This window comes from Diadema antillarum, unplaced genomic scaffold, assembly GCF_040938485.1.
Source record: "Diadema antillarum isolate AM-2024a unplaced genomic scaffold, OU_Dant_1.0 seq00001533_RagTag, whole genome shotgun sequence".
Lineage (NCBI taxonomy): Eukaryota > Metazoa > Echinodermata > Echinoidea > Diadematoida > Diadematidae > Diadema > Diadema antillarum.
Window position 1 is genome coordinate 754,590 of NW_027272265.1, and position 14,114 is coordinate 768,703.

The window sequence follows — 14,114 nt, forward strand, 5'->3', positions numbered from 1 at the left end:
TTCACTTGACTTCCACTTCCTGTGCTTCGAGATTGCAGCAGCTAAAAAGTTAACACCACTAGCGAAATCCTGCTGGACAGCCGTTGTGCACTGGCGTTGACCCTCGCGTTCATCGTCCAGGCGGGCATGCAGAGAGCTGATATCTGCGCGGATTGCTGCCATATCGTTCTGCAGCTTTATTTCGAGAGACTTGACCGCAGACAGGATAATGTCAAGTTTGTCACTATCATCCTCGAGGATAGAAGTGGTAGCGCTGTCTGCTGTCCTCTTCCTATCGGTAGGGCAGAAGGAAGAAATACCTGCTCTCCAGACGATGACGACGGTCCATGCCGCGACGTCGACGTGGTCATGTTTCCCCCCATGGTACCGCACATTTCAGGAGGCCGAGGTTGACGCCAATGCTGAATTGTAGTCGGGAGGAGACCTTGTCGTGTCAGCAGGGCTGACTGGAGAAATCAATGTCATTTCCAGGTAAGACATGGCGGGCATAAAAATTTATTCTGGATTAACGGGGAACCATATAAAAGAAGGCCAGTGGCTTGAAGTACTCAAAGGTCATGCACAGGTGGCCGAGGGAGCATGTCAGTTCGTCAGGCATGAGACTGAAAGTGGCCCTATCACCATCTGAATCGCTGTGGGGGTTGTGACTGTCGCATGCTCTGACGGGGGCATATTGTGTCCTTGGGGTTAGTCTGTGTTCCGGCCTGACGTTTCCCTGGATCGCCTTTATCTTTCAACTTCCAAGCTAAATTCGTGATCCATGGTGGAACATCGGTGCTAGTATATGGTTTCAGGCGGTCATGATCCCCCCAATCTTGAAGCAGGCTTTGAACAAGAAAAGTTGCTTGCCCCAATTCTGGGGAGGGGAGGTATAATCCAATCCTATTTCTCCGAACTCCCGGATATTAGGTTTGCAGATGAGCTTGATACTCAGCTCATCTACCTCCTTTTCACCTGCTGAGCTAGCATATTTTGGGTGAATTCCCACTGACACCGGCCAGCATCTCTCCCTTGGGATGTCTATGGCCATTTCCGAATAAATTCTATCCACTTTGTACCAGGCCTTGTTTTCACTTTTGGCTACCTTGTTTGCCTCATGGTGTCCCTTACGGAGAGCAATGACAACTTTATTGTGGAGCTCTTGGGTCCTTGCTGATGGTTGCCTTGTTGTTTTCCCCATGTCTTATGTAGAAGTCCAGTAAATTAAATACTGGATTGTACACATGTTCTTTATCTGTACTGATGGCTATTTCTGAATAAATGTGATCACTTTGTACCATGTCTTGTTTTCAGATTTAGCTACCTTGGTTGCTGCTTGGTGTCCCTACATTATATGAGATCATTACAGGGCACGCTCTTCTCAGAAATATCTTGATAACACAAGATTAAGTGTATCTTTGTGCAGTATGATTCTGTCAGTACCATCTTTTGACGGCATGATAAGTCTACCTTCTAGAAAACCGGATACTGGGTTGTAAATGTTCTTTATCTGTACTGATGGCCATTTACGAATGAATCTATTTACTTTGTACCAGGCCTTGTTTTGACTTTTGGCTACCTTGTTTGCTCCATGGTGTCCCATAAGAAGAGCGATGACGACTTGATTATAAAGTTCTGGGTTCACTGCACTTCCTCTTCTTGTGCTTCGAGATTGCAGCAGCTAAAAAGTTTACACCACTTGCGAAATCCTGCTGGACAGCCGTCGTGCACTGGCGTTGACCCTCCAGGCGGGCATGCAGAGAGCTGATATCGGCGCGGATTGCTGCCATATCGTTCTGCAGCTTTATTTCCAGAGACTTCACCGCAGACAGGATAATGTCAAGTTTGTCACGATCATCCTCGAGGACAGAAGTGGTAGCGCTCTCTGCTTAGCTCTTCCTGTTGTTTGCTGGCATCTGTAGGGCGGAAGGAAGAAATACCTGCTCTCCAGGCGATGACGACGGTCCATGCTGCGACGTCGATGTGGTCATGTTTCCCCCATGGTACCGCAGATTTTAGGAGGTGTTGAATTTGACGCTAATGCTGAATTGTAGTCGGGAGGAGACCTTGTCGTGTCAGTGGGACTGACTGAAGAGATCAATGTCATGTCCAGGTGAGACATGGTAGGCATAAAAGTTTATTCTGGATTAAAGGGGAACCATATGAAAGAAGGCCAGTGGCTTGAAGTACTCAAAGGTCATGCATAGGTGTCCACGGGAGCATGTCAGTTCCCCAGGCATGAGACTGAAAGTGGTCCTGTCACCATCTGAATCGCTGTGGGGGTTGAGACTGTCGCATGCTCCCACGGGGGCATATTGTGTCCTTGGGGTTAGTCTGTGTTCGGCCTGACGTTTCCCTGGATCGCCTCAATCTTTCAACTTCCGAGCTGAATTCGCGATCCATGGTGGAACATCGGTGCTCTTACGGTATATGGTTTCAGGCGGTCATGATCGCCCCAATCTTGAGGCAGGCTTTCAACAAGGAAAGTTGCTTGCTGCAATTCTGGGGAGGGGAGGTGTAATCCAACCCTATCTCTCCGAATGCCCGGATATTAGGGTTGCAGATGAGCTTAATACTCAGCTCATCTACTTCCTTTTCACCCGCTGAGCTAGCATATTTTGGGTGAATTCCCACCGACATTGGCCAGCATCTCTCCCTTGGGATGTCTATGGCCATTTCTGAATAAATTCTATTCACTTTGTACCAGGCCTTGATTTCACTTTTGGCTACTTTGTTCGCTTCATGGTGTCCCTTATGGAGAGCAGTGAGAACTTTATTGTGGAGCTCGTGGGTCATTGCTGATGGTTGCCTTGTCCTTTTCCCGATGTCTTGCGTAGAAGTCCAGTAAACTGAAAACATCACAATTCTCAACAGTTTTCGAACAAATTTAATTCTGCAACTACTACAAATGCAATCTGTCATTTGTTCCACTCTGCACTCCCTAATAATGGATACAAGAGCAACAGACTTCAGATCACATAGATGATAGTATTTAGGTGATGATTTACTGCAAAGTTTACAAGGTCCACAAGAAGCTTTCAGGCAAGGAGCCAACATATCTTTCACCCCAGCAGTGAGAATGCTTTCTGATGTTCAGCATGACCCTTCCTGATGATAACATCACAATTCTCAACTTGGTATCCTGGCTGCATATTGACATCAGGGGGGGGGGGGGGGGCAATCAGTTGAAGGAGGGGTGAAATGAACTGCCATCATGCCTTCTGTAGGGAGATCCGTTGTGCCTCCTGTAGGGAGATGCTACCATCAGATCAAATTTATCTTTGTGTAATATAATTCTATCAGTACCATCTTTCGACGGCATAAAAAGTCTTATCTGCTAGAAAACTGGATACTGGGTTATAAGTGTTCTTTATCCATACTGATGGCCATTTCTGAATAAATCTATTCACTTTGTACCAGGCCTTGTTTTCATTTTTGGCTGTCTTGGTTGCTCCATGGAGTCCGTTATGGAGAGCAATGACGACTTGATTACAGAGCTCTTGGTTCATTACTGATGGCTGCCTTGTCGTTTTCCCCATGTCTTTTGTAGAAGTCCTTTAAACTGGATACTGGATTGCACACATGTTCTTTATCTGTACTGATGGCCATTTCTGAATAAATCTAGTCACTTTGTACCATGTCTTGTTTTCAGATTTAGCTACCTTGGTTGCTCCTTGGTGTCCCTACATTATATGAGATCCTTACAGGGCACGCTCTTCACAGAAATATCTTGATTAAGTGTATCTTTGTGCGGTATGATTCTGTCAGTACCATCTTTTGACGGCATGATAAGTCTACTAGAAAACCGGATACTGGGTTGTAATCATGTTCTTTATCTGTGCAGATGGCCATTTACAAATAAGTCTAGTCACTTTGTACCAGGCCTTGTTTTCACTTTTGGCTTTCTTGGTTGCTCCATGGTGTCCCATACGGAGAGCAATGACAACTTGATTATAAAGTTCTGGGTTCACTTGACTTCCTCTTCCTGTGCTTTGAGATTGCAGCAGCTAAAAAGTTTACACCACTTGCGAAATCCTGCTGGACAGCCGTCTGGCGTTGACCCTCGTGTTCATCATCCAGGCGGGCATGCAGAGAGCGGATATCGGCGCGGATTGCTGCCATACCGTTCTGCAGCTTTATTTCCAGAGACTTGACCGCAGACAGGATAATGTCAAGTTTGTCGCGATCATCCTCGAGGATAGAAGTGGTAGCGCTCTCTGCTGTCCTCTTCCGATCGGTAGGGCGGAAGGAAGAAATACCTGCTCTCCAGGCGATGATGACGGTCCAGGTTGCGACGTCGACGTGGTCATGTTTCCCCCATGGTACTGCACATTTCAGGAGGCCGAGGTTGACGCCAGTGCTGAATTGTAGTCGGGAGGAGACCTTGTTGTGTCAGCGGGGCTGACTGGAGAGATCAATGTCATGACCAGGTAAGACATGTTGGGCAAAAAATTTATTCTGGATTAACGGGGAACCATATGAAAGAAGGCCAGTGGCTTGAAGTACTCAAAGGTCATGCACAGGTGGCCCTGGGAGCGTGTCAGTTCCTCAGGCACGAGACCGAAAGTGGTCCTATCACCATCTGAATCGCTGTGGGGTTTGAGACTGTCGCATGCTCTGACAGGGGCATACTGTGTCCTTGGGGTTAGTCTGTGTTCTGGCCTGACGTTTCCCTGGATTGCCTCCATCTTTCAACTTCCGAGCTAAATTTGCGATCCATGGTGGAACATCGGTGCTCTTACGGTATATGGTTTCAGGCGGTTATGATCGCCCCAAGCTTGAGGCAGGCTTTCAACAAGAAAAGTTGCTTGCCCCAATTCTGGGGAGGGGAGGTGTAATCCAACCCTATTTCTCTGAACGCCCGGATATTAGGGTTGCAGATGAGCTTAATACTCAGCTCATCTACCTCCTTTTCACCTGCTGAGCTAGCATATTTTGGGTGAATTCCTACCGACACCGGCCAGCATCTCTCGCTCGAGATGTCTATGGCCATTTCTGAATAAATTCTATTCACTTTGTACCAGGCCTTGTTTTCACTTATGGCTACCTTGGTTGCTCCATGGTGTCCCATACGGAGAGCAATGACAACTTGATTATAAAGTTCTGGGTTCACTTGACTTCCTCTTCCTGTGCTTTGAGATTGCAGCAGCTAAAAAGTTTACACCACTTGCGAAATCCTGCTGGACAGCCGTCGTGCAGTGGCGTTGACCCTCGCTTTCATCGTCCAGGTGGGCATGCAGAGAGCTTATATCGGCGCGGATTGCTGCCATATCGTTCTGCAGCTTTATTTCGAGAGGCTTGACTGCAGACAGGATAATGTCAAGTTTGTTGGCGACACCAAATTTGCGACGCCCGGGCGCGCGGTTCCGAAGTTGCGCATAAATATGTACATGCATGTCAGCCCAAAAATTGCTCAAAGACGTGAATTCGTGTACAATTTCAATGCAAACTGTGCTTACAGCTTACAGGCAAATTTCATAAAAGTATGATTATTTTGGGGGTTTTATTGATCAAAATCAATTAATAACATATTTTCTTGTTCGTAACAATGTCGCGGTCAAGTTTCATCGAAAAAACAATGAAAAACATAAAGTAAAAAAACAATGAAATACATAAGAAATTCAAAAAACAATAAAATACTTAAGAAATTTTTTTCTGATGGCACAATTTTTTTCTCTTATATTTGCTCAGGACACTAAAAAGAATATTTACAGAAAAGATGTGTCCATTTTGAGCTTTATTTAGTGATTTATACCAAATTGTCTGATTTCATGCATCATTATGCATAAATTAGCATAATTTAGCATAAATAATAATTTTTTTTTAAATTTAATTTCGTAGTACTTTAGATTACTTTAGATTTGGCGATAGCTTTTCGCGTTAGCGATCCATCGCGTGAAACGTCGAACTTTCTTCACAAAATATACATGATGGACACACATTCAGTGCATGGGTCTGCAAAGGTAGCCTAGTAATGTACTGGTATGTACGGTGAGCCCCGAAAAAAAAATTCGATTCAAAATCTAATGGTCAAAGAATATGTACTAAATGTTACCTTCCACTTTTAATACTTTATGGGAATTTCTAAAATGATACTAGTACTCTCTTCTACATACCACTGTATTCATACAACTCTTCAATTAAGGAATGCAAATGGGATTCCCTACCTTTGAAGTCACATTCATTGGATCTCTAGTCTAATCTATGTCAGAAAAGGCTGATTCTTCTCTGCTCCTTGCACTTCTGATGCCATATGGTGTGGTGTTGGGACGCCTCACACATTCTGCCCACCAATGCTCTACGGCGGTTCGTGGATCAAAGTGCTGTGGAGATGGACCCTCGGTCTTTATGCGCAGGAGGTCCTCAATTGTGGACTTCTTGAGGCTTAACCGCCAGTCTCCCTGGCACCTTTTTATTGTCGAAAATTGCCTCTCCACTTGAGCAGTAGATGAAGGAAGCAGAAGAAGAATTTGAACCAAATGGTGGAGGTTTGGATATTCCTCTTCCTGCCTCAAGATGCTCTGCCATAGATCTGTGAACTTATCATGCCTATGGTATCTGGCGAGCATGTCACGCAGCTGTGCCCATTCATGATGTAGTTGTGTGATGTCACAATGATTTGAAGACAGCAGGGGCTGAAAGTGCTGTGACAGGTGGTCGATGGCTTCCTCACCATAATTCAGAAGTGAAGTTGGATCCATCGGCAGATTCTTGGGATCTAGGATCTCTGACGCCTGGATTGAAGGATTATCAACAAAAGTTGATAGTCTATCATCAAAGCAACTTGTGATCGACTGCACAATCTGGCCCATACATCTTTCATGGAAGCTGCTGTTAGATGTGCTGACTTTGATGATGACGTCCTTGTAAGTGATAGTCCATTCATCATGAGCTATGGCATCAGCCACTGCTTTCACCACAGGCTTCAGACGTTCCCCTGGCCTCTCTTTCATCTGGGCCAAAGCATTTTTGGCAATGACCAGGCTAACCTTTACGGCTGACGCTGGTAGATCGTCCCTCTGGAATGTCAGTGATATTCGTGACATAATCTCTAGCAGGTTCATGTAACCAGCCATGTAGAGAACAAAGTTGGCCGTCTTCATGAGATTGAGGTAGCCCTTTATCTTCGATGAATCCAACGGGTTAATGTCCCTTCGCTGCTGAGAGGCATATTCCTCAAATTGTGTGATGATGGACTTGTAGTTCTTTTGTAGGCATGTAAGGGATCTTTTTCGGTGATCTACCCATCTGGTTCCTTGGGATCTTGTGGGTTTAACCACATGTTCCTCCAAGATCTCTGAAATCGACTGCAGTTCCCGCCACTTCTTTGCTGATCTTCTGTACAGGTAGTAGAGTTGCATCATGGGGTCATCAATCTATTCAATCAAACATAAAAAGAAGGGGGAATTACTGAAGTCCACATGTTTATGGTAAAATAAACCTAATTATTCGGTTCTCTACTGTACATTTCTGGTCAGGTGTCAAGTGTGAGAGGTCGAATGAATGGAGTATAGGATCTTGGTCTTCCCTTGTTGAGATTGAGGATACCCCAATTGTGACATTGGAGTCATCACCAGTAGAGTGTAAAGAGTGTTCTGGGAGAACTGACCGTACTTGAAACAAACGTCCGAGATGCAAGTGTCATGGTAGGTGTATGGTCTGGTCAGAGCAGTTGTATACAGGGATGTGAATCTGGCAGGAGTTTCCTGGGGTTAACTCTACCAGACAACAGTCCATCTCCAGGCCATCGGGACAGGTGTTATCGAGGTCCGGTTCGAAGAGGGCAACGGTTCTTGATTTTACAGGCCCAGCTCAGACTCTCACCGTCATGACAGTCCCTTGTCTCTTGGGTACCTCAAGAAGTCTGCGGCCCGCTCTTACACTACATAGTTCACTGGGAGTGTCAACTCTTAACAGGGACACCAGTTAATCCACGGATGAACTTTGCTCAGGTAGGGAATGGGTTAGAGCATGGGTAACTGTTGCAAGGTCACCAGAGACACAAACCATTTCCTTGATGACATTGTATCCTACAATTGACTCTGGCAACTCCTACTGCGTTACAAGAAATGGTACTCTCACCTGGTGGGTCTTCTTATTGTTGGTGCCAAGGTTGACATGGACACCAATCCATCCTATGAATGGGATGTCTGTTCCATTAGCAGCATTTAAGCGCAGCTGAGAGTCCAATAATTCTTGAACATCTTGCAATGGAACATCTGAAAGTTGTTGTTTCCAGAAGCTCTTTGAGACCAGGGACACTTTTGCTCCTGTATCCCAAAGCACTTCCACAGGATGATTATTCATGTGGCACTGGACCATTCAACGCTCTCCACCTAACTTGGTAAGGCTTTCCTGAAACTTTGGAGTTATGGGGGGATTTACCTGTGAGTTGCTGTGGGGATGGCGATGGCTCGGGGACTGACGGTTCAGGGTTACACCCTGTCCCCCTGGGGTGACCATTGACCATTTCCCTGTCTCTCTTGTTGTCGAAGTCGGCAGCCTCTTGAATAATGGTTGTCAGCTCCGCAGTGGTAACAGTGATGGCAGTCATCACCCTTCCCTTCTTGACGACGTTCTGGGCATCCACATGGTCTGCATTCACTTGGTGTGCAGCCCCTTGTCTTGGAGCCCCTGAGCCCTGGTTGCGTGCAGTCATCCCTTACATATGCATCACACAAGACCTTAGCTTGGCTACCTGAGCGATTAATGCCCTGATCGTCTCATCCTGTTTGTTGGAGCCGGCTGACATCTTTTCTGTCAGTGCATCACTGACAGCAGCCACACCTGCAACATGACTCAGCGTTTTCATCTTAGACTGTCGCTTGCTCTCCAGACTGACCGCAACATTTAGGTGACTTTAACAAGTCTTCATCTGATATCGAAGGGACGAGGTGCGGCTTCAGATCTTGGCGCACACCGTCGTTGTTGAGCTCGGTGACAACTGCGTGTAGATACACATTCTTCACCAGGGCTTGATCGTATTTAAGCCCCTCCGCGTTTTCATCTGAAGCTCTCACAATGCGTTGTCTCAGATCAAGTGCCCTCATAATGAAGCTCTGAGCACTCTCAGCCTTCCCCTGTGCGATGTTCGCAAGCTCCTGGTACATCTCGGTGGGGTCTTTTTCCTGGTAGTGTGCCCTCAGGATGGTCTTGAGAGTATCCAGAATGAGGTCTCGATAATTTTCCAAATAGGACCTCAACTTTAGTCCGGGATTTATAGCCTTCAGGACCGATTCCACAATGTCGCGGTCAGCATAAGTCTTTACCTTTGCAGCCTCGATCTGGTGCATAAGGCTGGAAAACCTGAGGCGATCCTTCTGGCTATGGTCACCGATTTGACCATTTATTAGAAGATCCCTTTGGAACACTGGCTGTGGGGTAGGAGCGGACATGGTGGTAGCTGTATCGGCCTCCACGAGTATTTCAATACTGGGTTGAGGGGGGCCCGGTCTAATTTGTTTGCAGGGGGCCCTTTAATCGTATCTCTGCTACTGGTTTTATAGTGAGCTCCTCCAGGTAGTCTTGGAAGAGATGCACTACCTTCCCTCTTGGTTGATCGCTCACTCCGCTGATGGAGAGTTGTGACGCCAGGCTGATCAGGGTGGCCAATTTCTGCTGATACAGCACTGTGATGACGTCACACTGGAGGTCGTCTAACTCTGCCATGGCATCTCACGTGTCGTACCCCACTCATCAGTATACCCAAAATCTATCGGATACTGCTTTGTTAGCGTACACACCGCTACCATAGACAGGTCTCCAGTAGCTTCAGTGCTAGACGTCGGTAGATCAACCTATCGTCATCATCGCTTGGAACGGTCACTTGACAGCAGCAAGATGTGCTGTCCTGGCAGAGTTGCCAAAATGTTACCACATCCCCGCAAGGGTAAGGGGAAAATAGGAGAAGTCTGAAATAAAGGAGAGGAGGCAGTCAGGTTACCGAGTTGGTGAAAGTCTCATCAAGCATAATGATGCTGACCCACCAGAGTTGACTGGCTCCTTCTCATCGGAGTTAGGCTTGGATTACTCCACTATGGAGTGGGGGTGTTTGAAACTGTAACTTTGAGGGAATATCAAAACTGTTTGCTGAGATTTTAAAATGGGGTGCCTGGTTTTGCACCCGTTTCCACTTCGTTTCCACAAAACAAAAATATAGGGGTGCCCAAACTGAGGGCCCCTACACATTGTACAATAAGTCAAAGGTGCAGTGATGGACAGTAGAAAATCACATGTGAAGCAAAAAGAATGAAATGAAATAATATACCACCAGCCATGTGGAGGAAATGTTCCAAGGCTTAGATGGTGTCCTCCTGGTCCCTGTGGAGTTGTGAGTCGCTAAACTCGACAGGCAGTAGGCGACGAAATGTCATAAATGACAATGGCTGTGCACAGGCTTGTGTTAATAGAGGAGCCATCGCAGCTGTGTGCTTGGTGAACACATCCCCCAACTTCCCTACATGGTTCAGGCCAGCGACGAAGGCACTCATTTCTGATTTGGAGCTATATTCGATCGTAGAAAGATAGAAGGGGACATTTTACCTATTAGTGCATTGAATAGTGAACAATCATTAATAGATACATTAAAAAAACCCCAAATGTTTAAACATGTTCTTTATGTGAGTTGGGCCCCTCAACATGGTACCGGTACCATAAACTGCCATCAAGTTCATATGTGGTATTGCTAAGTTTTTATTGACACATTGTGTCTTTCAGTCATCAACAACAAGACCATTTTCAGCTTTATGACAGCTGAACACAGTTTTACGCTTTTGGAAATGTTCATTGCCAACAACAATGCCAAGAATGTATACCTTCAGGTTCAACACTCCTCAGTGACTCTCAAACTATGTCTCTCTGTACTCTCATGCCTTCATACTCTAAATGGGCCATCACCATTTTACCTCCATGGTTGGGGTTGTGAGCGATAATGGTTGAGACCACATCATCAAGTTCTGCGTCTGATGATAAAGATTGGGAAAATATTCAGGCATATCATTGTCACAATTTTGAAACTGATATTTTATTTCAAAAAAAAAATTGTTAACTTGCAGAATGACTAATGTAAAAATGGAGAAAGTTGGCAAGAAATTTGTGTTTTACATTTGAACGTCATCAATATTGCATAATAACTTAATGGGGGATGATCTAAAGTTGTTTATTTACATAACAGCATGGAGGGGTTAAATATCTTTGAAGGGACTTATTGTAATCAAAGAAAACCACTTATTACTCTCTAATTATTTCTATTGATACATTAATCATCAGTGTCAAGTGTGAAGTTTAGGGCCCATGCTAGTAACAACAAACCTACAGGTATGAAAGATAGAAAACATGAATTAAAAAGAAATGTTCAGGACATACTACATTGTTGAATACATTTAGATGAAAACCCTTGATCTGAAAATAAACTATTTTTCTGTGAATCGTTAACGGGCCCATTGAAGATCGCCCCTACACTGATACAGGCATGCTAACCTGGAAACATTGGACTGCACATTACTTGAATATGAGACCATTCTGAAGCAAATAATTTTTACACAATGATAGATATATGTACTCTTAAATGAATCTCACAAGGATTGGAACAATCATCCCCCAGCATTCCCACTGATTCCCACTAATTAGTTACTAGCCATCCCCTTTTGATAAAGCAAATTATGTGCATTTACATACACAAAAAATAGCAAATATTTGAACTCTACATTGTTTTATTTTTTTCAGACTATATGCCATCACCCTAAAAATGTGCAATTTTCACATTCTGATTCACCATTATGTTATCTTTGTCATCTTTACTATAAATGATGGTGCAATCCTTATTGAACCCATATGAATGTGGTCCAGCAACTTTACATGCATTCAAGATCTGAAGTAGGTAGATAGATGAGAATTCAACCTTGATGGGTGACCCAATTGTTACTGATATCTGTACATAGGTCTACACAAGTTTTACAAGTTACAAGGCTTACCTGTAACAGCACTTGTGACGTCAGTTTTTCGCAGATTCAACCTTCTCCTTGAAGTCTTGACTGTTGTTACACTACATCCCAATTGATTTCATGGTTTTGAAGTCCTAGGTCGATGAGACTACGTAAATTTTCTTCTTCGTCCCGATTACAGCGATAGGCTACAGCCATCTCGGTATCACTGCTGGATCAACAAGAACAGTTGCTGAAGCCTGCTGATAAATGCAAAACAAAGACAGCAAAGCAGTAAGGACTAAGTGTGTTGAATTTTGAAGTGAAAACTAAGTTATAGTATTCAGGACAAAGTCTAAGCAGTGTTATGAGCACATGACTAGTGGTAGATAGACTTGTAGCACTTACAAAAAACACCAAGTTGTCATTAGCCTTCCACCTACTGTACATGGATGTACCGGGTACTGCTTTAAATTGGAAATTACTTACAACACAATGTATGGGTAGTGTTGTCTGTCACCATGGTACTGTACAGACAGAGCGCCAGAGCAGCAATAAAAGTGATCAATCTTTTGTTGTTGTTATTGACATTATCAAGGTAATTTCTACCAAATCAAGATACAAATCAAAAAAGGTGAAATACATGTTGCTATATACATATTAATACTAAATACATCTGTCCAAGTTTTCTCTCTAGGGCTTTAAAGGGCTGATATGTAATAGTTTGGTTGAGATGAGTATTTAGGTTTTGACTTTTTGCAAGATGATAAAAATCACTAGGGTCTAGACATGAAATATCAAAGAGCATACAATTTTAAGAGGAACTGATCTCATCTTGTAAAAATTGTTCTTGAAATGACTGAGATATAAAAGAAAAGGAACAAAGCGGTCCTAACAAATGGCCAGTCCCATCATCTTCTATTAGGATGGATCAAAGAGATGCCTCCATGCCCCATTCATAGTCTGAACACTAGGAGGCACAATGTATGTAAGCTAGTCTAGCTAAACTATACATTCTCCATTTCCTGAATGATTTCAAAGTCAGAAACATATTATCATGCCAGAAACACTTAAAACAGATGTCTGTATCCATATGACACAGCCTACATGAAGATTTGTGGAGGTGTCATGTCTGAATGGATAGGAGCACTCATCCCTGATGATGAGCGTGGTATCATTTGTGGGTTCGAGCCTGCGCCCATATGCAAAGCCTGACATATTTGCCTTTCGACAAGTCACTCCACCAAGGGGTACCCAGTCTAGGATTCAAGGATGACAAATTTATGTTGGTTGATCAGCATGTGTGGACTTGTAAAATGGTTGGATTGGGTGAAATACTCCCAAGGGAGTGGAGAGTGAGTACTGTCAGAAGCACATTAGAAGACTCCCCCTCAGAGGGCGCTGCACACCATTAATCCTGATGGACTCCCTTCTGGAGTATTGCTCCATACGGTCAATATCAAACCTGTTCTGTACCACCTCACTCTTGACTCGCTCGATACAATCAAACTTCTTTTCGAGTCCCTGAAGAAGTCATAGAATTGACCCTTCAAGAGCAGACGAAACTGCAGCAGTGACCGCTTGAATAATAAGTGGTTGGACAGCCATAACCACATTGGTCACCAAGTCACCCATATCAACGGACCCCTGGTTTCGCTGGCCATTTAAGGTGTCATCCATCTTGGTCAATTAGGTTCTGCCTCTGGCGCGTAGCAAGGGGTGTCTGCTGATCAGAGAGAATGACGGAGTGGGGTGCTCTTGAGGACTGAAAATTTGTGACTTCGCTATAAGCGAGCTCTAAATCAAAGGAATATATGAAGATGGGACAGAACAATCGGTTTATAATAAGCGAAAATTTCTTATAGTCCACTTCGTTTTATGGGGATCGTTTTGCTGTTGATTTGTAGATGCAGGGAATTGAGACTTAAGTTATATAATTCCTTGTAAGCGGTCATTCTTTATAAGGGACATTGTTATAATGGGATTTACCTGTAATATATAGGAAATTTGGAATGTTTTATCACCTGGGTAGCTACCTTTGCTCATAAGTTGTGGTTTGATCAGTGAAACCAGGTTATAAGAGGTCCTTGGGACCATGAAAATTACCTCATATCAGGTTTCTTGTTATATCATGACCATAAAAAAGCAATACAAACTTACAAAGTAAAACTACCCTGTCTGTTATAACACATAGGGTTTTGTTATATCTGGCCT